At 54.1% G+C, this 27038-nt stretch overlaps 1 pseudogene; it reads left to right on the forward strand.

Annotated features, from left to right (window-relative positions):
- The first annotated feature begins 222 nt into the window (after positions 1-222).
- The window catches only part of LOC111154834, a 28106-nt pseudogene continuing 1290 nt past the window's right edge, over positions 223-27038 (forward strand).

Genomic DNA, 27038 nt, shown 5'->3' on the forward strand with positions numbered 1-27038 from the left:
TTCTGGGACCACCTCTGTCATCCCAGCCTGCACAGGGAGGGGAGCCAGGGACCCGGTATGCAGGGGCACCCCCATTCCACCACGAGACTGTGTGGACAGAGAGAACTCAGCCTGTCTCAGTGCAGGAACCGCATCTGGCGGGCGGCTCCTGGAAGCCCAGAGCCCTTGCATGAAAGCCAACTAGGGAGCTTCAAGAGCCCATGCCCACACCCCCTCGCCGACATGCTGTTCCACTGGGCCATTGGCGAGGACATTGGCCCCCTTCTCTCCCCATCCCCCAGCCCCGTGTCAAAAGATGTCTCCCTCCAGCGCAGGTGGAGGTGAGCATGGGCCCTTTGTGGGCTCCCACTGGCGGGGGCAGATCTCCCCACAAGCGCTAGTCTCTCTCCTCTGGGTCCCTCTTCCCACACCCTTGGGGGCAAGGACCGGTTCACCTTCATCCTGCACCCAGGATGTACCTAGCATTCAAGAGGAGCTTAATAATTACTTACCTTTCCACAACACTCCAGCATGTGCCAGGCCCAGAGAAGCTGCTCCTTTATGATTTTATGAATGAATGGGAACTTGGAGGAATATCACCGAGGATCCAAGAAGTCAGTGAGTAATTGAATTGGGCCGCATAGAAAAGGTCCCTCCCCACCGGGGAGGCCAATGAGAATGCCAGTGATTTTCAACCCTAGACAGCCAAGATTTTGGAATGAGGCCTCCCTCCCTCCACCCCAACAGCCCCTGGGGAGGTGGCAGGAGAGAGAAGCTGGAGAACTCGTCTTGCTGAGCTGCCTTTTTTGACATTCTGTCCCTGAGGTCTGTAGCTCTGGTCCCGCTCAGCCCCTGACCCATCCTGGCACAATGGGCAAGACCGTCCTCTGCCTCCTCGTCTAGAAAATGGCGGCTGTGACCCCAGACGGGCCTCCCCAGAGTCAGCGCTTGAGCCCGATGAGGCCACCACCCCGGCCCAGCCTGGGCTAAACCAACCGTCTCGGCCAATGAACCCCCAGTTTCCAGGGCGACCCAGACCCAGATCTCCTCAGCCCTGTTTTCCTTCCGATGATGTTCCGGAGGCAAAAGAGGCCTGGAGGAAGGTGCATTTGAGCTCAAGAATGAATCACAATCAACTCAAGAAACAAGTCTAGGTCAGAGATGAGTGGGAGCAGAGTCAGAAACTTACAGTAAATGCTGCCCTTCTTCCAGCATTGACTGATCTCAAGCTGACTAATGTCCCCCCCAACCCCGCTCAAACCCCACTGTGCGCTCCTGGCTGCCCAGGCCACTCTCTGAGGAAGGGGAGGCCCTGAGTGAGACCAGCCCACACCTCCTCCCCCGCGTCACATGGGTCACCCCGCTCTGGGTCCCTTCTGCCTGGTGCATAGGGTGAAATCCTGCGTCGGCACAGCCCCGGAGCGGCTGGAAAAGTCCCCTTTCCCAGACAAGCCGGCAAGGAGGTGTCTTCCTGCTGGTGCCTAAAACCCACTCTTAGCACTCAGCTCTGTGGGGTCACTAGCCCAGCTCTGGAAAGCCCTGAGGGAAGAGAGACACATAGAGCTTATGAGTCACTCCAGGAAAGCCTCGTTCAGCAGAACCGAGCCCAGCGGGAGCCTCAGAGCCTACATCTGGCCTGAGGGAAAGGGAGCTGGGACAGGAGGGCATGGGTGCCAGAGGGAGCTGTGGTAGCTTTAGCCCTGGGAGAGGATGACAGGAATTTGAAGTCTGCAGAGGTCACAGAATGACCCTGGGCCTCCCTCCCCTGCCACCACCCACCCACCGACCCCAAGGTGACCGGATGAGAAAGAAGGAGGTGAGCGGGAGGCATGAGGGCAAAGAATTCTGAGGATTCCCATCAGAGTGACCCCAGGTCCCTTCACCAAAACCACTCTTGGGGAGACTGCAGCGCGAGGCATCAGAGGCCAAATCTCTCTGATTTGGTGACACACAAGGTGACACACAGCAGGGAGTCATTCTGGCCTCAGGCATCCACCACAAAATGATGGAGTCTCCAAGCAGACGGTGAGAAAAAAGAATTTAAAATTCAACCCTTGACCTGGAATTTTTTTTTCCTCTTATGACAAATTCCCAAAACTTCGCTGGAATCCCAGAGGCGGAAGAAGCCTTGGGGGAGTAGGAGGACGGCGGGACCGGGCAGGCAGTCCCCATCCCCCACAGGCAGCCCGATTCCTGCCTCGAAATGCCCCAGCCTGAGCCCATGAGAGATGCAAATTAAGACAACAAGGATATGGCCCTTTTCACTGGTCACATTGACAAAAATAAAAACTCTGATAAGATCAAAAGTCGGTTAGGATGTGGGGAAGTCACTTCGGCTCAGGCACTGCTTGGGGGGCGGGGGAGGAAGGGGGATTGTCCAGCCACCCTGGAAGCCCATTTGTGGCATCTTATCACCTGCGTGCATTTTCGTCCTGCAACCTCTGCCTTCTCCCCTCAGCTTCTTCCCTGGGGAAAGAAGCGTACACATTCCTACACATTCCCAAAGGCATCCCTGTGACACGTCCATTACAATTCCAAACAAATAAACAAACAAAACGGTGGTAGGAAACTTACCACCCACCCATCAGGGACCTAAATAAAGAAAACTATGGAACCCCCATTTGGTAGAATACTATGTAGCATTTTCCAAGATAAACATGGGGGAAAGAGAAATAAAGAGAAACAGGGGATCGCCGAGACAGTATTTCTAAGACATGCTGCCGATGTAGGAGCCAAATGAGGAACCGCACATTCTGTATCATATATGGAAAACCCTACCTACCTCTCTACAACTAATAAAACATGGGCATACGTTTATGAAGTGTGCTTGTCCCCCTTTTCCACCTATACTCTTCCTCCCCCTGCCTGGAGCCCATTCCCCTTCCCTCCTCGCCCCTGCCCAGAGGATGGGATGAACAGGACTGACCTCCACAATAGGGCTGCCCTTTGTTGTAGGACTAAAGAGGACGGACCTGCCCTCCCCGCAACAGAGCACTGTTGTTCCCGCCTTTTGCGCTGGCTCATACCGTGCCCCGCAGGTGTCTCACGGACACTTACTGTATTCCACCAGGGAATTACGGCCATCCACAGGCCTCTCTCCTCTTCAGACCCTGTGCTCAGTGCCCTTGGTAGAGTAGACCTTGACCAGTCAATCCGAGCTCTGCTCCCACCCCATGCCTAGCTCGGTGCTGGCCACCAGGGAAGGGCTCCGTTTTCCCAGAGCAGTCCCCAGATTCGGTTCTGGGGTTTTCCTCCAGCAGACGTCAGCCCCATCGCTGACCTTTTTCCAGGGGCGGCCACCTACCACGTGCTCCAGGGCCCGGGATCCACGCATTGGTCAGACAGGGGTAAGGGCAAAAGTACGAATCTGGCCCGTCTAGCACCCTCATTCCCTCGTCTCACCCACACTCAACTTCCCCTCGCCAACCGTTTTAGGGACCAGGGGCCGGTAGCAAGGAGAGCCCCAGCACCAACCTCTTCTGGCCACCGAGGCCCCACCTGGGCTGCCCAGGACCCCCACCCGCAAGGAGCCTACCTCCAGCAGGCAGCCCCCCCGTCGCTCAATTATTGCTGATTGAATGAATAATTGCGGCATTCTGCCAGGGCGGGGGAAGAGAGGCCCCCAGCAGCTGCCAGTCAGCCAACCTCCCACCTGTGAATCCTTGCAGGTTCCTCTCCCCCTGTTTGTCACCTGTGCCCCCCTCACCCCAGCTGGGCGGTAACGAGGTGCAGAGACTCCCCGACTTCCGCTGTCCCCCCACGCTCCCCACACTGCCAGGGGAGCAGGGCAGCAGTAGCAAGGAGGGGGCTCTGGACCACGGGCGCCTCCCAGGCGCCTGCTTCCCTCTTACCTGCGGGAAGGCTCCCAGCACCCCCAGGAGTAGCAATCCCAGCATGGTGTGGAGGGGGCACATCCCGGGGGCTGGAAGGCTGAGCTGGCTGGGGAGACGTGCCCACCCAGGCAGCCTGGGAAGCGCGCTGCGCCCACGTGCCGGGCCAGAGCCGGAGCAACACCTGGGTGAACCTCGGGCGCCAGCAGACTTCCCCAGTGCACCTCCCCAGCGCCAGCCGCAGCTGTGAAGTCACTTCAAAAGTGGGCTGCTCTTTCTTTGAGGGCTCTGCCTTAACTCTTCCCTTCCCCCACCATCCAGAGGTACACTGGCACCCAGAGCGGTTTCCAAGAACGCAAAAAAAAAAAAGAAAGCGCGGACAAACACGTGCAGAGATGACTCAGGGCAAGCCACACTCCCCTCCTGCTCTTTGAAAGACCTGTCCTGATTGGCCAGAAGCCATCCTCCCAGCTCCAGGGAGTTTGCTGCCTGGCCCCCGGGGCACTGAGGGCCCGGGAAGGCAGCTCCCCTATCCCCCCGCCTCCCCAAGACCCTACCCACCACCCCTTGCCCCTGGAGGTGGGGGGGCACTCAGGAGATTGGGAGGCTCCAGGCACAATGGTCCCACCCCACCCCCACCCCAAGATAGGGCTAGACCTGAGTAGATTCTGACATGGGTCCACCCAGACCTTCTCTCTTGCCCTGGGGATTCTTTTAGAAGGGACAGCTGAAGTCAGGGGACTGCAGAAAAAGCCAACACCCCTGAATAAATATTTGCTAGAGAATGAATCAGTAGATGGATGACAGGTGTGTGGGTGGGTGAGGGAACAGATCACTATGGAGATGGGTGGACAGGTGGAGGGATGGGCGGATGGATGGGTGTGTGGGTGGATGGCTGGGCAGGTGCGTGGATGGGTGGACAGGTGGATGGACTGACTATTGAAGGAACTGTTGGACAGAGTATAGAGCATTTTGTTGTCAATCCACAAATATTTCCCTGCGCTCTGAGAGTTTTCTGCCTAGAGGAAGAGCCTGGAACTCCTACCTAAAAGAAATAAACCATACAATTCTCATTCAAGTTAAGTTCTCATTTGCAGGGGAATAATTTTCCCTTCCAGCACTTCTCCACCCCACGGGTTCTCTACTGCTTTCTTTCTACCTTCCAAGCATACATACGGAGCGTCCAACAGCCAGGCTGCAGGTCACGGGCTCATTTGCTTGTGCTGTATTTTTTTTTTTTTTTTCAGACCTGGAGGCAGAGAAATAGGCAGCCAGTTCTAGGTGCTCTGATTTAAAATGGCCAGTTGTTTTCCCTGAGCCCAGAACGGCCCCGTGGCCCTCAGGATTCTACACCTCGGTCTGTCCCTGCAAGATGTCCCCCATCTTCCAGAAACACCTTCATCTCCTTGGTCCTACTGAAGAGGAAAATTACCTAGAGCAGGCCCAGGCCAGGAAGCTCCAGAAGATGGAAAGTTACCAAGAATAAACTAGAGATAACCAGAAGCCCTACTGGAAGTAAGAGATAACCAGCCACTTCTCCTTCCGTAAACAGGCTCCCTGCATTGCTGGTCCCACCTAATGCAGCCCCGCTCGCCCAGTTTAAACCCACTTACCAGCAGTCCGCATACCCCTTGGAACGTAACTGCTGGCAGTCCCCTGTAAAAGCCCCATAACCCCACTGCCCGGGCCCAGAACTTAGAGCACGAGCTCATCTGGGTCCACCGGCGTAAAATAAATCCGAGTTCTCCTGCTTCTCCGAGTGTCCCTTGGTGTCTCGCAGGTCTGATTATTTTTCCCCAACACTGCCGGCAGTCTCCTACCAGAACATTCCGTAACTACCCTTCCCACCCCACCCGACTTTCCTCAAGCTCCTGGATTCTACTTGGAAAAATTTCCTGTAACTGTGCATCCTTCCGGAAGACCATCTTCCAGGCTCTGCCCTGGGGGAGTGTGCCCTGGCATGTTTGAGCTGAGACTATGTCAAACAATTACGTGAGTGTTCATGGAGGTGACCACCCATGACTATTCACGAGCGAGGCAGGGTCAGGAGCAGCCCAGGACACCTGCTTCCCTGTTCAGGGCTTTCTGCTATAGAAGAGCCGGTCCTCTGAATAAATAAATTCTAGTGAACCCCCTATGCATAACCAAACACCCCCACCAACACGGCCGACCCAGGGGAAATACACATGCATGTCATTACAAGGTTTAAAAATTCCACCTTTCTAGCAAGAGATGCAAATGAGTGCAACCTTCATACCTTCTTAGACTTCTTAAATCATCAGGGTTTTTTGTGTTTGTGTGTGCGTGTTGTGTGTGTTTGGTCTTCTTTATTAAAAACAACCTTGGTAAAATCCAACCCCAAAATGGTGGCGAAATGGGAGTATGCGTTCATACTCTGCTGGGAAGTGTTACAACCTTTTTCAGAAAGCAATATGGCAATTTTTAGCAAAAGCCCCCTACAAAACACACACACGCACACACACACACACACAAACACTGTTTACAACTTGTGGCTCAGTAATTTCGCCCTAACAAAGAAAAAAGAATGAAGGTAATGGTTGAACTGGAAAAAGAAAAAGGGAAACCATACACTCAGCGATGTTTCCTAAAACATTATTTATAAATGTTGGAAATACCCCAAGAATGACAGCAACAGGGGCGAAGCGGACTGTGGTACATCTGTTTACTGGAATACAACACATCCATGAACAGCGATCCGAACAGCGATGCTCTAGGAACCTGTCTCTCCCCCCACTACCCCCGTGTTGCCCTCATGAGCTTCTTCAGGGACCTTTTAGCCACCCTCCCCCGCACAGAACCCTTGTAGAGGTGCAGTGGCGGCGGGGGGGTGTTCTCCCATGAAAAATCAGATCATTTCTAAAGATGTACTGACATAAATAAATAAATCAGATTATTTACTTAATAGCAATAACAATACTGCCTTTTTTAAAAAAGATTTTATTTATTGGACACAGAGAGAGCACAAGTAGGCAGAGAGGCAGGCAGAGAGAGAGGGGAAAACAGGCTCCCCGCTGAGCAGAGAGCCTGACGTGGGGCTCGATCCCAGGACTCCAAGATCATGACCTGAGCCGAAGGCAGAGGCTCAACACACTGAGCCACCCAGGCTCCCCAACAATAGCTGTCTTTGAGTGTTTACTTTGTGCTAAGATTTTTTAGGCATTGGCTCCTTGACTCCTCCGGGAAAGCCCATGAGGAAGATCCTCTTTTGTGTCCATGGTGCAGGTGAGGGACCAAGGCCCAGCACAGCGAACCCACTGGGCCAGCGCTCCTCAAAGCCAGTGGTGTTCGAGACCCTGCGTCTCCTGGCTCAGTCCTATGGCTCTAGCTTCCCCTTCCCCTTCTCCCGCTATCCTCTGCTCCAGCCACGTGTGCCATCTGTCCCCCCGCCTCTTTCATGCCTCTACCCATGCCGGTTCTCCGGGAACACACTTCCACTCCTGTTCACCTTCAGAGCCTGCTGAAGGTCATCTCCTCGCTGTCAGTTTCCCGGAGCTGTCCCTTCCCCTCCCCCAGCCATCTTCCCAGGCAGAATGGCGGTTTCTGTTGTTTTTTTGGTACCTCAATTCTAGAACTGGTCTTTACTGCGTCATGACTGTAATGACTGGTTTGTGTATCCCTCTGTTGCAGGAAACTGTGTGCTTCTGGAGGACCAGGATGCCTTGTGAGCCCGAGACGGTGCCTGGCACAGGGCTGCAGGCCCACAGTTGGCCCGCAGAGAGAAGGGCACTCTTGGTGGCCAGAGACCGGGTTGGAGCCCTTGGGAGGTCCAGCCTTTCCTGGAGAAATTGCAGCCGCCCAGGAAAGTGGTGGCTGGTGAGACTCCAGCGAGCAGGTGCTGAATAGAGCCCACTGGGCACCTCCTGTGGGTTCCAGGCGGCTGGCGAACCCCCTAACAAGCATGAAAGTGCTTTGAAGAACAGGAGGGGAAGTCCCCGGGCCCCATGCACGGTGCGGCAAGCGGCCGGCCCTGCTATGGGATCACAGGGGCCGTGCCTACCAGAGCGAGCTGTGGAAGCCAGTCCCCGGGCCTGCAGAAGGCAGGAAGGTGAGCGGCACCTGCCCACACCGTCTGATCTCAGAGGAAGAGGGCAGAAGGCGGGCATGGCAGGAAGCCCTCCGAAGGAAACAGGGAGCCTGTCACCAAAGAGATGCTGAGTAAGACACGAGGTTCCGACTTGGCTCAGGAAATCCAGGGACTTCCCCGACAGCTGGGAACACTAGTCCCAAATAGCCCCCAAATACCCTCCCCAGATAAAGGGATTCTTTCTGGCACAGGCAGCAGCAGGCGGTGAGGAAGCTGGAACTCAGAAGAGGAGAGAGCCTGGACCCTTCTGCTCTGGTTAGCCCAGCTCCTTTTCTGAGTATGTTTCTTGGGAGCCTTGATGGAAGTAGGACTCTCCATCGGGGCTTCTCTGGAGGGATCTACGAGTCAGGCTGCCTCCAACTCAAACACCCCAGAGGTCTCCTCAGCTCTGGCTTCTCAGGGGGTGGTGAGTAGTGGCGACTGAGGGCTGGAGGCAGGAAGTTCTCTCCTTAAAGTTGGGAAGGAACAAACATTAGGGGTTTCCCAGCTGCCTGGATAAGCTCCAGCACTGCACAGCCCCCAAGCAGGCTACCCAGGCCCTTGGCCAAACATTTAATCCTGGCGAGAAGATTTCAAGTCAGTATTGCCGTCCCCACTTCACAGATGCACAAACTGAGGCTCAGAGTAGTTAAGTAACTTGCCTGAGGTCACACAGCTAGAGTGTGGCAGAGCTGGGATTTGGCTCCAGTCCTGCCTGAACTTCGGGTCTCAGCTGCCTTCTCTTCTCCCTCTGGGTCCCTGTCACCCTTGCTTTCGCAGGAGAAAGAGCACTGGTGAAGGAGTCCTGGTCCAGCCATGTCACAAGGTGTTTCTTTTCTCCGAGCGTTATTAGTTCTCTGTTGCTGTGTATCTCAAAACTTAGCAGCTTAAAACAACAAACATTACATTGCTCTGTTTCTGTGGGTCAGCAGCTCAGGAAGGTGATTCTGGCTTAGAGTCTCTCATGACGTTGCCATCAGGATGTCCCCTGGGGTCGCAGGCTTCTGAAGGCTTGGCTGGAACTGGATGCCCTGCTCCCAGCGTCAGCCACTCCCATGACTGTAGGCAGGAGACGTCCAAGTCACGGTGACCCAAGCACGCTACAGGGAAGCCAGCTTCCTCCGGAGCAAGTGATCCCGTAGAAAAAGATGGAAGCCACAGGGTCTTATGATCTAGCCTCAGAAGTCATGTTTCGTCACTCCCACACTAGGCTGCCGCTTACAGAAGCTGGCTCTCCCAGCGTGGGCGGGGACTGCACAGGTGCATGAGTACCCAGAGGTGGTCCTGGTCCAGGGACGGCAGGATTCCTTCTCCACTGGGCGTGGATTTGGAAACTGCTGGGCAGCCTTCCAAGGCCTGTGATGAGCCCAGAATTAAACAATGGAGGTAGAAATCTCTGAATTGCAAGCAGAGAAACGTGCCCTTGGCCCCACTGGGGACCCAAGCACCCGCTCTGGCCCCAGACCTCTCCTTTGGGGACCGCAGATGAAACGCTCATAGTCTGGTGTTCCCCTTGCCCAGGGGTGAGTTTACCGTGGCATTCACCATTCCAGCCTGGAGTGACTCACACAGGGGTTTCGGGCTCCGTGGCAGGTCCACAGGGGAGAGCTCTGGGGAGTCAGAGATGCCCCCTGGCCCTCCAGGGACCCCAGAGGGGCGACCATCCCCTGCACCTCGGCACAGGCGAGCAGCCTGCTGGTCACCTTGCTGTGGGGCTCTTCCCCAGGCCTCAGCGCCCAGGTCCAGGCTCAGTCTTGGCTCCAGCCTGAGAGGCGGCAGCTCGAGGGGTGGGAAGACTAGATGGAGAGTAGGGAGCCCAGGTTCCGGGTCTGCATCTAGCCACACGATTATCCCCCTCCGGGCCTCAGTGCCTTCATCTGTGAAATGGGCTGGGATTTGACCGTCTGCTTTAAGTCCTGTTGGTCCAAGGCTCCAGGGAGAGTGAAGCAGAGGAGGGCTGGATCTTATCTGGGCCTGGGGCCTCCTGCAGGACATGTCCGGCTCTGCTAGAGATGCTAGAACCCGACAGCAGACAGCCTGGGTCAATTTCTACCTCTGCCACTTACTAGCTGTGTGGATCTGGGAGAGTCACTCACCCTCTCTGAGCCTCATCTTTTTCATGCAAAATACGAACAGTGATCTCAACTGCCCAGGGTAAAAGGTGTATGTGACTAACACCATGGGGAGGCCCTGCTCTCCTGACCGCAGGAGGTGGTTTCAACCCTTGTGAGATCCTGGGCCTGGGAGCAGGGCAAGGGCTCCCACAGTTCCTCCTAGTTTCCAACATTTCCTTTCCACCTTCCAGAGGGACAAAGCTAAGACCAGAGAGGGAAAGACACTTGGCCAAGGCCCAGCCTGTGGCGGGATGACTCCGTGGGCCTCGGCTCCCGGTCACGGAGTCCCTGTCTCCCCGAGACCTTCCTGCTCAGTAGAGCCGTTGTGAATGGGGGTGAGTCATCTCAACTCTCAGGAAACCAAGCCCAGTCCACTATTAATCACGGAATCAGAGGCTTAGGGGACAAGAAAGAAACAAGCAACTGATGGTGAGAGCGGCTCAGGTGAGGAGAGCGTGTCCCCTTGGGCGTGTCCCCGCAGTGAGGCCCCAGATCCTGGGTTCCTGGACAGGAGAGCCTGGGGGTGGCCGCTCAGGAAAGAGGGGACCGCTGCTCACAGGGCCCTTCCTATCCCCATGAGCCAGGCTTCCCTCCCGGAAGTGCTGCCCCCACCCTGCGGATGGAAACATCAAGGCTGGGGCTGTGCTGGCTTCCTAGGAGAAAAAGAACCACCCCCTACACACCCGGGACAGGGATGTGGCCCCCCATGTTCAGAGCCTGGCATGACATGGACATCCGGTTTTTTAAAAATGCAGAATTAATGAATAAAAGTGCTTTCAAGGTACCTGGCACTGTACCCCTGCAAAGTGATGGTTTTTTTTTTCAAAAGGATGATTTTTTTTAAATCCATGAGAAATCAGATGCTTGGAGAGATAACCTGCCCAAGACACCTAGTTACTGAGGCTTTTTGTTTTTATTTTTTGACAGAGAGAGAGACACAGCGAGATAGGGAACACAAGCAGGGGGAGTGGAGAGGGAGAAGCATGCTCCCCGCTGAGCAGGGAGCCCGATGCGGGGCTCGATTCCAGGACCCCGGGATCATGACCTGAGCCGAAGGCAGATGCTTAACAACTGAGCCACCCAGGCACCCCCAGTTACTGAGTTTTGAGAGCCATGATTCAAACCCAAGTCTGTGACTCTAGAGTAAGCCTCTCCCCTCTCCAGGGTGGTGGCTGCACCCCCTGATCGTGATGTCCTAAAGTCCCAGGGGTAGCCCACACTTCTTGGCTATCCTGGAACCTGCTCTCAAGCTCCTGGAGAGTCTGTTCTAAAGGAATTTGCTCTATGAGGACTGGCTTAGTGTTTCCGTCTACTCCCCTTCCACCCCACATGAGCTGGGTCTGTGGCAGTCCAGCTGGGGGGAGGCTCCCAAGGACCAACCCTGGAGGGTGTGAGGGGGTCAGAGGCACCTGGGGCTCAAATCATGACTTACAACCTAAACATTCAAGAAGCCAGCTTCACTTTCTGAAGGCTGAGAATTTGGAGACCGAGGAGTGATTGATCAAGGCTCCGTCTGTGGGCTTGCCCCTTAGCCTGAAAGTCCACTATTAATCATTCCCTTGGGTGGAGGTATCGAAGGCCCCAATTAAAATGTAAATCATTTCTGGGGGAAACCACTTACTAAGTCATTAGCAGGTGTCAAGACCCACATGGCTGATTTCTCAGAAGAGCTTTGGTGGGGCCAGGACCAGAGGGTCTGATGGCCAAGTATTAAGTAGCTGTCCACTCACCATTCAAGAGGGTGTCAAGGAAGCACTTAGATTCAGAACCAAGCTTCTCTCCTAGGCCAGAAAGCCCCCCCAGGTGGGGCTCCTGGCCCTCACCGCCACCACCTTATCCCCTAACATATTCCTCACTGGCCTCCTTTCTGCTCCTGGGGCCACCAAGCTTGACCCTGTCACAGGGCCTTTGCACATGCTAATTCCTCTGTCTGAAATGCTATTCCCCAACTTCTCAAAACACTGGCCCTCCAAGGAAACTCGTGAGGTGATGGATATGTTCATCACCTTGGTTGTGCTTGTATAGGTGTACATGTATGCAGAAACACCAAACCGTGCCCTTTAAATAGGTAAAGTATATAGGTCAATGACACCTCAATAAAGCTATTTAAAAAATAAAATGTTTTATTAAGGTAAACTTTACATCCGTGAGGCTTGAACTTAAGACCTTGAGATCAAGGGTTACATGCTCCACTGACTGAGTCAGCCCAGCAGCACTAAAAAAATAAATTTTTAAAATGCTGCCCTTCACATCCTTCAGGTCTTGGCTTAGAGGAAATGGCCTCAAAGAGACCTTCCCCCACCCCCAAGCTGCTGGCACCAGTATCTGTCACCTCACCCTGTTCGCTCCTTTCAAGGAAAGCCTCACACCCTCGTCTGAAACTGTTGGCTGGAAGCCTGACTTTCGCCCTAGGGTGGGAGCTCGTGGGAGCAGGGATGGCCTGTCTTGTCCACTGATAGGAATGGGCTTGGCTTAATGCACATTTTTTGGATTTTTTTGCACGGCCCTGCCTCCTGGGGATCTCTCCTGGGATGCAGTGTAGAGGCTGAGACAAGTAGGCTCAGAAAGTAAAACCTGGAACAGGGTGTGGGCACCACGGTCATGCTGTCATCACAGCCTGCCAGTGTGGGGTTGGGGGACAGGCCAGGCCACAGTCCTAGCCAGGAAGGACCCTGTTCCTGGCAGGAGCTGCCCATCAGCGTGTGGAGTTCATTCAGAAAATCCCTCTGGCCTTTTACTCCCCTGAGTCCCTCCACAACACTGAGGAAGGGGCAGGCCCACACCCAGGACATTCTCTCCCTCCACATTGGAGCCAAGAGGTCTTAAAGCCTGGTTGGGCCTGGAGCTCAACAGGCATGCTATTCTTGAGATCTTGGGAAACTGAGGCCGAGCCCCAACTCTGGCCTTGGCTGCTATTGGAGACTGGGACCCTGTTCTGGGCTGAGAAAAACCCCACAGTTGTCATCCACAGTCCTCAGTCACTCCCTCTTACCTTGTTGCTGGTTTGCATAAGAAAGTGGCCCCACGTGTGAGTGCTGAGAAAGATCTGGTTCCCACCCGCTCTCCTACGGGACTGACACTGACCCTAAGGAGAAGTCAGGCAGCAAGTCAGGGCAGGGACAGTCCCGAGACCCCAGGTTCCCTTCCGTTCAGAGATCCATAAGGCAGAGCCTCAGGTACAGCTGCCTTTTTGAAGCGATCAGACAGAGAGGGGTCGTGTCTGAAAAGTCTGACCGTTTGCTGCCAACATCCTCCCTTTTTGAAGGATTTAGTCATCTTGGGCCCCTGCAGACCTGGTCTGCTTCTGCTGGTTCTCAGTTCTGGGGCATCCTCAGCTGGTACGGGTCTCAGTGAGATCTCGGAGCTGCGGCCCCCTTCACTGCCCGTGCCATTGTTTGACACGGGCCCCTGCGTGGCATGAGGGACTCCGTCTTGTTCCCTACAGGCCGCCCACAACTGCTCATCACAAATCCGTAAGAGTCATGCAGGCATCGAATGTGTCTCGAGGCAGTGTAACAGGCCTAGTTTGGTCACATGGAAGAAGGCAGACGTCAATGACTTAATCACGTTTTCAATGAGAGTCAAACAAAATCAAACCCAAAGTGTATGAAACATTAATTGATGTCATAAGGTAAAGATCCAATCGAATCCAAACAAGTTAGGTACCTTAAACCGAATCAAGCAAAACGAAGTAAGGATTTAAATCAGAAAACTCCAGGGCGCCTGGGGGGGCTCAGTGGGTTAAGCGTCTGACTCTTGATCGCAGCTCGGGTCCTGATCTCAGGGTCGTGCGTTTAAGCTCCGTGTTGGAGAAATCAGTCAATCATCGGTCAACAAACTTCAACTCAAATTCACATCTAATAATTAAATTAAGTCAAAAAGAGAGAAGAAAAACCAAATCTAGATTTATTGAAGGTAAGTTAATGAGTTAACAAAGTAATTCCAATAAACGAAATAAGAATCATATTTCCAACAATAGGCAGCTGCAAGTCTGAAGTTACATACGGAATCTTTGACACCGGCTCTGGGCCCATCTAGAGAAGAATGGAAAGGTTATGGCTAAGCATAGTCTTTTGTGAATTTTCCCTCTTGAATCTCGGGGTGTTTAGCATTCTAACAGCATGTTTAATAAAATGTACAACAAAAATAATAACTGAAAGCAATAGAGCTTCCCTAATGGATTCCCAAACATGTGTAGAGACGGGATTCCATCCCATCTTTAAGTATTTTAAAGGGTTACAGTCGGACCACGAGCCCGAACAAATCACGGGTTTGAAGGGTTTCGCTAACAACTCTAGAAAGGAGCGCGCCTCGTGTAGGTTTTGTATATCTTTGTTCGGTACAGCTAGGTCGGTGTCAAGTGCTGAAGCCTCATGCATGGTCCATGCGGCACCTTGCGAAGTGGGTAGGCTCGCTGGGTAAGATCTGATGGACTTCTCTCAGTCCTTCTAAGTTTTCACCTAAAAATGTTACTTTAACAGCATACAACATTTTCATACATTCATTGTTTATGGTGATAATAATATCATTCATTCTAGCGTAAGGAGAGAACATGACCTCTCAAAAACTATTAATGGAAATTACCAGTTGAAGTGTCCCATGTCTGGGGCGCCTGGACATGGGTTGAGTCTCTGCCTTCAGCTCAGGTCATGGTCTCAGGGTCCTGGGATCAGGCCCCGCATCGGGCTCTCTGCTCAGCGGGGAGCCTGCTTCCCCTCTCTCTCTCTGCCCGCCTCTCTGCCTGCTTGTAATCTCTGTCTGTCAAATAAATAAATAAAATCTTAAAAAAAAAAAAAGAATGTGAGTGGTATATTGGTTGGAGACGTTATTACTGTCTTCCCTGAATGCGGGATCCGAGAATCACTTCCTGCGGGAGCGGGTGGAGAGCAGGGGAAGTAAAATGCTACCTGCTACTCATAAAACTAAATCAGAAGACAATATCAAGGAAGAAAAAACAGGAAGAAGGTGTAGGAAAGCATAAAGACAAATGAACCATCAAGTGAGGAAAGTGATCTAGAAACTGACAGTGAAGGTGTGATTGAACCAGATACCGAGGCCCCTCAAGAAAGGGGAGAGGACAATGTAGAGACGACCAAGGGAATGATGGATCAGACGAATGATAAAAATGTGGCTGTCATGGACGCTCTGGTGGTGAGCTACCAAAAACCACTGGCTTGTTCCCACATGCCAACCAGCAGATTCCTCGCTTGGCTCTTGTGTATGGCAAGAGAGCCTGTGTCTTCATCAAATTATGGAAGCCAAATGCTGTCACCCGAGACTGTGACAGAGCTATTGAAATACATCCTGATACAGCTCAGCCTTACAGGTGGTGAGGGAGGGGACGCCGGGGTGGCTCAGTCATGAAGCATCTGCCTTCGGCTCAGGTCATTATCCCAGGGTTCTGGGATCGAGCCCCGCATTGGGCTCCCTGCTCAGCGGGAAGCCCGATTCTCCCTCTCCCTCCGCCGCTCCCCCCAACTTGTGCTGTCTCTCTCTCTTTCTCAAATAAATAAATAATTTAAAAAAAAAAATCAGGACAATATTGGCAATTATAAGGACCATTTCACCCAGGGGCGTTGTTGGCAGGAAACAAGATCGACACTGCATTTTTGTATCCCGGTGGTGATGTGCGTGTGTACGTGACTTGTCCTGCAATGATAAACACAAGGTGAGCAGAGGGACGAGAATATATAGCCGTTTTCTGATCTGTAATATGGGGCCTCCCCGGTATATAATTTTCCTCCAGTTATTCTTCAAGTACATCCATAGGAGAAAGATCCTGGATTCTCTTAAGCTGCAGCCATCCTTTGGCCACTGTGGTCCAGTAGGAATGTCTGTGCCTGTAAGCGACGATACCCTGTGATGAGACAGAATGGTCCTTCAGTTTCTGCGGTGAAACAGAAACTGGGATGAAACAGAACGGTCCTAAAGTCGCTCCTTCATACGGAAGTCTAGGTCTGCCTACTGCTGCCTGCCTTTTTCCTCTATCTGGGGTGGGAGTGTTTAACATCTTCTGGGGCCTTTCTATAATCTGTCTCTGATTTAACAAAAAGCAAGCTATACCCAGGGCCTGTTGGAAACTCCCTTTTCTACCATCGTAATTCTGTTTTTAATAACCCATTAAATCTCTCTATTCATCCCACTGCTGTAGGGTTGTCTCTAGATGGTCATTCCAATGGAAGTCCCATTGATCACGGAGCTTTTTAATTGAGACATCTGTGAAATGAGGTCCCTGATTACTTTCAACTGTCACTGGTGCTCAGGCTTCCCACTGAGCAGAGAGCCCAACATGGGGCTTAATCCCAGGACCCCAGGGTCATGACCTCAGCCAAAGGCAGACGCTTAACTGACTGACCCATGCAGGTGCCTCTAGGTCTGCTTTGATCATCCTCCCCACCAGAGGTGATCATAGTCTCCTGGGTCCTCAGGATGGGGGTCTGGGGTCCCAAGGGTGTTTTGCCCTTTATTTTTTTTTAATTTTTTAAAAAGATTTATTTATTTATTTATTTATTTGACAGACAGAGATCACAAGTAGGTAGAGAGGCAGGCAGAGAGAGAGAGAGGAGGAAGCAGGCTTTTCCAAGGAGCAGAGAGCCTGATGCGGAGCTCCATCCCGGGACCCTGGGATCATGACCTGAGCTGAAGGCAGAGGCTTTAACCCACTGAGCCACCCAGGTGCCCCTGTTTTGCCCTTTAAACTTAAATTATTCATTGACCCGTCCTTCCTTATCACTCTGCTAGATAGCTCTTTCCCCCTCTGCCAGTTCTGGTCTAACTGCAAGATGGTTTTTATCGGTAAGATGGGAACCTCCAAAATGAGCACCTGGGACACTAAGGACTTTGCATTTTTAGAAGCCTTCAGATCCATGATTACATCTCCTGGGGGCCTGGCTGTGAGCTTCCTTCTGACTTCTAACTCTGTGGGGTAACACGGGTCTTCTACACAAAGTATGGTGTCAGGCCTCTTGTTCCTCTTCAGCACCCTTTTTAGGCATTTAGCTAGTGGCCACATCTTCCTTCTTTGTAACCTAGCAGCTGGTATACATAATTTCTTAACTATGCAGAGTTCTACTTGCTACGTGCATCTAGGATATTCACATTTTTCCACGATTTTTGTTCACGTCTTTCTGCCAAGTTATAGATTAATTTGGCCAGTAGAGGCTTGTATCTTTGCAATGTTCCCAAATTGTTTAATTTCTCTTAGACTTCCAAGTGCCTTTCCAAGGCAGCGTCCCGTGGTCTCGACTTTGGCTAGTTCCACCTCATGCCCGGCCTGCCAAGGGGTGAGCCCCGGATGGGCCTCCGCTGCTGACCGCTCCCTGCACAGAGCCCATCGTCTCAGCTGCACCTGCCCATCCCTGAGGATTTCATCCTCAGTGGGACGCCTGCAAAGTCTGTATTTGCATCGATTTATTCCCCAGTTTACTACTTTCAGTTCTGTTACGGTCAAGTCAAGCAAGATTCTAGCATTCTTTTCAGGTTCTTCTCAATTTTCCAACACACGATGAGTCAATGACATGGAATCCTGCTGGCCACGCCAGCCGTCCTGAGCACGCGGCTAAGGCGTGCACGCAAGCCTTGTCTTTCCACGATGCCGGCTTTATTCCATAGTAAAGCAGGGGTGACATAATTAGGAAGCAGGTCCAGGATTCCAAACTCAATGACATTTTACCTGCTGATTAGCTTGGCTTCTTACAGGGCACAAGAGCAGAACACGAGACAAGCCACACAACAAACAGGAGGACAGAGGGCGCAGGAAGGTGATGGACCAGCCATGAAGTCCGTCTGCGGGCGTCCGGTTGAGATGAGACCTCAGTCCAGCCCGGGGCAGCGCTCAGCACTCACTGCTTCTTATGTTCAACTGAGAAGCATCTCAGTTCTGTTTGGAGATCCGTCGGCCGGAGCCTCGGGTACAGCTGCGTTTTTGAAGCAATCAGACAGAGAGGGGTCGTGTCTGAAAAGTCTGGCCGTTTGCTACAGACATCCTCCCCTTTTTAAAGGAGCTTCATCAGTCTCGGGCCCCTGCAGACCTGGTCGCCTTCTGCTGGACAGTTCTGGGGCATCCTCAGCTGGTGCGGGTCTCAGCGAGATCTCGGAGCTGCGGACCCCTTCACTGCCCGTGTCATTGCTTGACACGGGCCCCAGCTTGGCATGAGGGACTCCATCTTGCTCCGTCCAGGCCACCTAAGCAGATCGTGACAGGGTGGACATGGTGGTCAGAGAGGGCTTCCCTGAGGAGGTGACAGACAGGCTCAGAACTGTGGGGAGAAAGCACAGGAACCCCCAGAGAGCAGGGCTGCTGGGAAGACCTCGGCGAGGACAGTTAGGGGGAACTTCCAGTGGCCCCATGGGGCCCACGTGTTGCTGAGGGCAAGGAGAGCGAGCTCCAGATGAGGACAGAGGTGGGCAGGACCCTGGGTTGCTTAGTCAGCACCCAGAAAGAAGGAGGCTTGGCCCTCCAGCAGCCCAATCAGACCGAGAAATGTAGATAGGTAATAAATAACCACCACTGAGTCATCTCAGGCCCTGATTTGTGAGCCTGCTTTGCAGCTCTCCTCAGCCTGCATCCTTCCCAGGAGGGGCCCCTGATTTCAAAATGACCAGGTCAGGCAGTACTCAGCACCCCGGGGCCCCTGTGTGGGAGCTCAGCCCTGCAAGGGCCCAGGGGCCAAGGTGGCTTCTTCTTGCGGCAGCTGCGTCCCTATCCCCTTCTCCGGACTCAGCAAAACGAAGAGCACATAGAAAACCTCTTTCACGTGATCCGTGCTGCAAATTTAAAACAAAAACTATAACAACAACAACAAAAACCAATAAAATGCAATATTGGAGGTAGCCAGGTGTTGCTGAAAAAAAAGAGGAGTTTGAGAAAGCCAAACAAAGCTGGTTTCTAACCGCTCCGCTGTCCCTGCCACCACCAAGCCAGCTGGAGGGAGCTGGTTAACCTCCCCTGACTGGCTTCCCCCACTTCAGAGGGCCCTGTAAAGATGAAAGGAGCTGATGAGTCTTCCGTAGTGCTGGACCCACAGGAAGCTCTAGAATATTCATTGGCCAGCTACTACTACGATGGGGATCTATTCTAAACATGCAAATGTGTGACCCTCCAGGACAGAGAAGGCCGCCAGTCTCCCTGCAGGCCCCCAGTCTCCAGGGTTCCAGGAGGGAGAGGTTACCCAGAGAGCCAAAGGACCCCCAGGAGGGCAGGGAGTTTTGCCCCATTGGTTCAATGCTTCCCCTCCCCTCCCACCCCCCACTGCCAGGACTTGGCCCTGTAAGTATTTGTTGATTTAATGAAGACAGCCCCCCTGAGTGAGTAATAATGTCGTACAGTCCGGATTGGCAGCCTTCCACTGAGTCCGCTGCTAAAGACAAGGAGCCCAGAGTGCTTTTAGAAATTTGAGTCCTCTCCGCGGGGCGGGCAGCCAGGGCCACGTGTCTGAACGGATGCCCTTGCTGAGCATTCAGTTGTCGCCTCACAGTTTACGAGACCGCCCCCACCCCCGCCATCTCCTAAGACTCAGCCTTTGTCCCACAGTAACATTATTTTTAAGATTTCCCAGCAGTGGAAGCCGCATTGAGGCCGAGGGTAAACAAATGCGTTCCCTGACCCACAGGGAGGCAGGCTCGGTCCCCGTCCCACGGCTGGAGGTGGGCAAACAGACAGTGCAGGACAACATCTGACCTCAGATGTGCGGGGACAGCAGGAAGAGTGACCTCCCCACCGTACTGACTCCCGTGCCTTGAGCGGGGACTGTGTGCCTGCCAGCCATCACGGGAGCCCCACTATTAACTCGCTGCTGCTGTTGTAAGACACTACCACGGACCGGGGGGGGCTTCAGACCACACACCTGCTTCTCCCGGTCCTGGAGGCTGGAAGCCCAAGTCCCCTTTGTCAGCAAGGTTGGCTTCTGCAGAGGTTGCAGACCCCCCTCCTCTCTCCTCGGCTTGCAAACAGCTGCCTTCTCAGGGTCCCCGCACGACCGCGTTCATGCACGAGGGGTGCACACCCTCATGTCCGTTTCCTCTACGGCCCACTACTGGATCGGGGCTCTAAGGAGCCGATTTAACCTTACTTCCCTAGAGGCTCTGTCCTCACATTTGGTCACTTTGGGGGTTAGGGCCTCAAGTTTGGGCTTTGGGGGAACACAGGTTCATCTGTAACTGTCCTTACCCACGTGGGCTCGTTCATCCTTCCCCGTATCCTGGGAGGTAGCATTACAACAGCCAACGTATGGCTATGAGATCGAGTTGAGAGGCGAACTGTCCAAGAAGGGAAAAAAGAAAGCACTTTTCTGCTATTCCAGAGATGAACAACCCTCCTCTGCGGCCCCTGCCCGCCAGGTCCACATAATCTGGAAAGGAAGACAGGAGTCCAAGGATTTGGGGTCGGAAGAGTCTCAAAGCAGGAAGGGGCTGTTTTCTCCCACGGATCGTTCTAAGACCTTCCAATTAGCACCTCTGAGTTAAGGAGGGCACGGAGCGCCTGTCCCCGAGTCACTGCTGGCAACTGCAGGAGTGCACTTGAGTCCCGCCTGAAGGAAGGGGGTGGAGAACCCCAAGCCCGGTGGCTGGGGGAGGGGCGGCACAGCTGGGGCAAACAGGTGTCAGCACCCCCTGGGGGAAAGCTGTGTGATCAGCTGGTGACCCCAAGGCCCTGAAGGGGCTCTAGCTACCATGCTGGGATCCTCTGTGCCCCAACACTTCTCGAACTGCTCACAGGAACCCCCAGCTGAGGACCTTGCATGACACCCTTTGGGTCTGTCCACAAGCTGGCGCCCCGCCCTGAGCTCACGTCTCACCCTCACGCGTCCTTCCCCCACACCCCCCTCTGCACCCGACCTTTCACTTTGCAAACAGGCTGAGCAGCTGGGGTGGGGGAGGGGCTGACAAGCAAGGCCCCCTCTCCCCCCCCACCCCCACCCTGACCCCATCCCCCCCTCGCCACTGGACACCTAGGAGAGGCAAGAGCTAAGCCGGGAGGTGTGGGGCCGGAGCTACAGCCTGTGGCACAGTCAAAACCACAAGAGAGAGAGACTGAGAAAAAATCCTTCCCAGTCAGAATGAAAAGTGAGACCGAGAGAAACTGAGTGAGAAGCTCTCGGCAAAAGAAAAGCCAAGCGTTGGCTTCCATGAAAGCAACGCAACCCAGTGGGTTGTTAAATGACTAAGTGTTGGGGCCACAGTGACAATGACAGAGCCTCCTGCAGCACGTGTGTGTGTGTGCGTGTGTGCAAGCGTGTGCACACACGCACGCAGGCACGCACATGGGAGGATGCTGCGTGTGTGGGGGGAGTGGGAGGGCATGTGTGCCCTGGGGTGGGGGGGCAGTCAGCCAGGGCTGCCCTCACCAAGCACCACACACCACGTGGCTTACACAGCACAAGTGTGTTGTCTCAGAGTCCTGGAGGCTGGAAGTCCCAGACGGAGGGGGGGGGCTCCCTCCGTGGTCCTGTCCTTGGCGTGGAGGTGGCCATCTTGCCGTGTCCTCACACGGCCTGGCCTCCGAGTGGGTGCCTCTTGGAGTCCAAATTTCCCCTTTTTAGAAGGACACCAGTCATGCCGGATGGTAAAGAACTTCATCACCTTTTCAAAGACCTTATCTCGTGATTCAGTTACCTTCTGAGGTGCTGGGGTCCCAGTCCCAACATACCAATGGCGGGGGGGTGGGGGGGAGCCACGCTCGGCCCATAACACTGAGGCTTTTGCTTTCCCATGAAAATCAATTCCTGAAGCTAAGAACCGAATCTTGGACGGGAGCTCACCTGTGAGCAGCTGTCACGTGGGCCCGCCCAGTGCGGGGCCGGCCTCACTCACCCGGACTTCTCGTGAATTGTGTTAGTCTTCCGGGGCAGCCATGGTCACCACAGACGGGGTGACCTGAAGCAACTGAGATGGGTTCTCTCATGGTTCTGGAGGCCAGAAGTCCAAAATCGAGGTGTCAGGAGGGTTGGTTCCTTCCGGAGGCTCTGAAGGAGACTGTTCCAGGCCCCTGTCCCAGCTCCTGGGAGCTACCAGCAATCCTGGGGTCCTCAGCTTGTAGACGGGTCATTCCAGTCTCCCCCTCCGTCGTCACATCCCCCCCCCAACCATGTGTCTGTGTGCCTTCTTGTCTCTTACAAGGACACCTGCTCCTGGAGTTAAGGCCCTCCCTCATCCAGGATGAGCTCATCTTGAGAGCCTTACCTCCATTCCATCTGCCAAGGCCATATTCTGAGGTTCTGGGAAGATAAATGTCTTTGGGGCCACCATCAAACCCACTCTGTGGACCCAGGGGTGCTTCTGGCTCTTCCTAATGCTGGTGGCCACCATGTCCTCCAAGGGTATTGACAAGCCCGGACCGACAGGGATAAGCAGCTCCCAGGGACCCCTGACCAGAAAGCCCCAGCCAAGCAAGGCGAGAAGATCCGATGAGCCCACCTAGCCCTGGTCAAGAGACATGTGGAGATGAAGGCCAACAAGGTGGCCCGGGCAGGAACGGCTTCCAGAGCTGGGGGTGGGGTGGGGCAGGGAGGGCGTGGGCACAGGCAGGGAGATGGAGGAAAGGTCTGGACAATAGTTCTCGAATGAGAGAGACTTATTGCTGAAGGAGATGGACGGAGGTCACCTCACGCCCTCGGCCGCTCTCTTCTTATGCTGTGTCACCCAGTCCCACACTCTAAATTCTGACCCAGGGATTCCTGGAAGGGCCTGAATGGTTTCCAGGGCTTGGGTCAGCCCAGCCTTGTTGTTCTCAGCCGCCTGGCTGGCTCTCCCAGGCACGCAGGCTGGTGGGGGGGCCGCTCTGGTAGGGCTAGGGGGCCAGGCAGGGCCCTTTTTATCAACCATTTCCTGGAGAAATTACCCAGCATTTCCCCCTCCCCTCCTTCATTCCTTACTGTGTTTGAGGCCTGGGGGGAGGGGGCCGACTCCCCAGAGACGGGCCCCCGACCCTGCAGGACACATACTGGCCCTTGCTTTCAGTCCCAGCGTCTGACAGTGAGTTAGCTCTAAGTACGGGCTGCCACACTACTCATCTCATAAACCTAGCATCTCGTTCAGTCCTCAAAAAACGCCCTCCTTGGGTAGGCAGCATTAGAACGCCCACCCTATAGATGAGGAAGCTGGGGCTCCAGGGCCCACGGACTTGCTCTGAACCCCAGGCCCATGGCTCCAGGCCCAGTGCTCTGTCCACTTGGCTGGCATGGACCCCACCGATCTGGGATGGTGTCCCCTCGAGCTGCTGCTCCCTGTCCCAGCAGACTCTGGCTAGGGGGATTGGGAAGGCTGCCGGAATTTGTTGGGAGTGGGAAGGAGGGCTCTCAGTCTGGGCTGGGGTTTTCAGATTCACACAGCCCTGAGGCCATATCCCCTGTGTACCACATGAGATCTGGGAAATTCTCAGAGCCTCTCCCCTGGCCTTCTTACCCAGCGGAGATCCCACGGTCCCCTGGCTGGCTTGGAGCTGGGGCCTACAGCACCAGATCCCCCAGCAGGTGCCCTGCCAGAAGCCAGAGAGGACTGCTGGGGGCTTCTGGGGATGGAGACAGAGGCCCACTTCCAGCCAGACAAAGAGGGCCTGAAAACAAATACCCTGTGGTCAGGGCTGAGCCCAGTGCCACGACAGGGGATATCCCCGAAGGCCACCTAAGCCACCATCAGGCACCTGGTCAGGGAGGCCCAACCTCACTGCACGGCCACAGCACCGTCCCGCGGAGGCTGGCTTCCCCTCATGACTTCCTGCGCAGCCTCGCCACCCACCCTCACATGCCTGAGACGCTGGCCGTGGGGAAGGCCCTGGTCACCCGCAGTCCTGTGGCCGACTCCACCGCCCATCCTCCTCGCTGCGGGCAGGGCCCAACGACAGGACTGCTATGCCCCCTGCTCTCGGCAACGGCCCCCCGGAGCAGCCGGGGGAGCAAGGCTTTAACCCCATTTACTCCGTATTCCATTGCTCCTCCTCCCTGGGAGGAAGGAGGCAAGGGAATGTGAATTCAGAGAGGGCACTGCACCCCATTCCAGACGGCGCTGGTCTTATGACAGGATGGGGCGGAGGGCTTGAACAGCCGATGACAACTGTCGTGTCTTACCAGTTAGGCCCCTGTTAGGTCAGCCTCCCCACCTCCCGCAGGCCCTGTCACCCTTGACAGAGGGTAGGCCGAGCTGGAGTTATGTGACATGCCCAACGTCATGGTCAGAAAGCCACCAAACAGCGGGGGAGGGGGGGCCTGAACCCCAATCTCTGACTTGGGGTGCCCAGTAGAAACTTTCATTGTACCAAAATGTTGTCAATTCCCAGAACATCAGAATGCTGAGTTCAAAGAGCACACGGGGAGTTAATTCTGGAAAATCCAGCTTTTTGCTATCTTCTGGGCCACACGCGGTCCACCTCCATGAGGACAGAGGCGTAGGAGTAGGGCGGCTGCTCAGCCCCTCCAGGGAGTCACCCTCCAGGATGGCAACTGGGAAATGCTTCTGTTCTTTGGGAAGTTGGAGGGGTCCCCTGGGAGGCCAGCTAGCGTTCATTCCTCCGTGCGTTCCCCATCTGCACACCAGGGACTGGGGCCCACAGCTGCTGACAGCTGCAGGAAGTTTCCGGGAGGGAAGGGTCACTCCCCACACGTCCTCCCAGGAGGCCAGAACCCCCCTGGTTTGCCAGAGAAGCATGACAACCTGACCCACTGAAAACCGTGACAGTTCTCATTCAAACCGGCAGAGCCAACGTCCTGGGACGCGCTCTCTTCAGGTCCCAGTGGCCTCTGCCTCCCCAAGACCTAGGGGCTCATCCATTCAGTCACTCGTCCACCATGACATACGCCTCGTGCTGCTCTCAGCTACAGCTGAGCACGAGTCCAGGCCCAGCTCCTGCCCCCAAGCGTCTCACTGGTGAGAGTGAGGGGGCTCTGGTGGGTAAGCAGAGGGGGCCTCAGACACAAGTGGTCGTACCCTGTTCTGTGGGAGCAGGGAAGGTCTCTGAGCACCGGATGTGGAAGCTGAGGCTTGGGTGGGAAGAGAGCGCGGGGCAGAGGGAGCAGCGTGGATCAAGACCTGGAGGCCAAGGTTGGCCAGCGGCTTGAAGACTCAGAAAAAAACCTGGGCTGGAAGGTTGCCCTGGGGGGGGGGGGGAAGGGGGGGGGGGGGGGGGCAGTGGTCAGCACTCACCACCCCGACACATTACAGTGTCAGCATGGGGACTCTGGGGGGGAGGGCAGGACCCTGCTGTTCACTGGTTCACTGCTCACTTTGTGGAGCCCCAAACAGTGCCTGGCACACAGCAGGACCTCAACGTGGCAACCCAGTGAGCATGTGTGTGAATGAACGGCCCACGTGGGTCCGTGTGTCTACATAGTGATACAGGCAACAGAGGTCAGACTCCCCATTTTGTTTTGTTTCTAGGTTTATTTAAATAATCTCTATCCCCAATGTGGGGCTCGAACTCACCACCCCCCAGATGAAGTCATGCACTCCACCAACTGAGCCCCCTTTCTTAAGTGACTGATGCACGTCAGTTTGGGAAGAAGTAGGCAACCTTGTTTTTTTCCTTTGGAATTTATGCCACATACTTGGAGGGGGAACAAAGAAAAAGAACGTTATTAATCTGCAGGAGCGGGGAGAAACATGCACGGCCCATCAGTGTGTGCACCCAAACATGAGGCTCCTTCAGCTCCAGGAAACTAAAGCCTTGACGCAGGTGGGAAACCAGGCGGGAGGAAAACACCAAACCCTGAATACGGGTGAGCCACTACTTTTGAGAAAACAAAACAAAACAATCCAACTAAGGAAAAAAGACCCCCCCTGCTCTCACAAAATTACATGCCAGCAGGGGAGAGAGACACAGAGCAAGGAAGCTCATGATCAGGGACTTAACCTATAGGGCCGAGATGGACGAGAGCGGGCAAGAGAAGCGTGTGACAGGGGGCAGGGGGGCACCTGAGGGCCACAGCAGCTGAGATGTGGAAGGTTAAGGGACAGGAAGAGATCTGGTTGATCCTAAGGGAGGGGCTGCAGGCAGAGTGGAGCGGGCCTGGGAGACACAAAACTCTGTCCAGGGGTGGCTCAGTCGGTTAAGCGTCTGCCTTCGGCTCAGGTCATGATCTCAGGGTCCTGGGATTGAGTCCCCTGTCTGGCTCCCTCCTCAGCGGGGAGCCTGTTTCTCCCTCTGCCTCTGGGCTCCCTCCCTGTCTCTCAAATAAGTAAATAAAATCTTTAAAAAATAATAAAATGAAACAATTTTTTAATTAAAAAAATAGCCTTTTTTTGTCTCATTCATTCTAAGAAGCAAATCCTTTCACATTTTAACATCTCTGAAATTAGCGCGATCTCACAGCCTGAGCAGCAGAGCTTAGACCCACTTTTCCTGGTGGCGGACAAACTAAGGGCGAGTCTGACTGTCAATGGGGTCACAGTGTCGGGAGACCATGGGTGTGGTTTCTCGTACAGAGGAGTGACTGGAAGTAAACTGGTAAAACCTACATTTTCAAAAGAATTGTGTTTCCAGAGAAACCACCTACCCTGAGGCTTTCATGGACCCAACAGGGCAGTCAGGACTTTGATGGGAAACATCCGTCTCGATCCAACTGTGGCTTTTCTGGGTCAGCTCAACTTCTAAGCTGATCTCAGCTGTAAATTTGTAACTTTTGTTTAGCTGAAGGTTTCCAGATTCTCTTTTCCCTCTGGCTAGAGAATTTCTAACAAAACCACTGACTCCCACAGGCCCTATGACTTAAAATGACGTGTGAACAACATAAAAAAAAAAAACCCAACAACAAACAAAAAAACCCCAAACAACCCAATTTAAAAATGAACAGAGGGGCGCCTGGGTGGCTCAGTGGGTTAAAGCCTCTGCCTTCGGCTCGGGTCATGATCTCAGGGTCCTGGAATCAAGCTCCGCATCGGGCTCTCTGCTCGGCGGGGAGCCTGCTTCCTCCTCTCTCTCTCTGCCTGCCTCTCTGCCTACTTGTGATCTCTGTCTGTCAAATAAATAAATAAAACATTAAAAAAAAAAAAATGAACAGAGCAGGGGCCCCTGGGTGGCTCAGTGGGTTAAGCCTCTGCCTT

This window comes from Enhydra lutris, unplaced genomic scaffold (assembly GCF_002288905.1).
Source record: "Enhydra lutris kenyoni isolate GAN:26980312 unplaced genomic scaffold, ASM228890v2 scaffoldscaffold38, whole genome shotgun sequence".
In the NCBI taxonomy this organism is placed as follows: domain Eukaryota; kingdom Metazoa; phylum Chordata; class Mammalia; order Carnivora; family Mustelidae; genus Enhydra; species Enhydra lutris.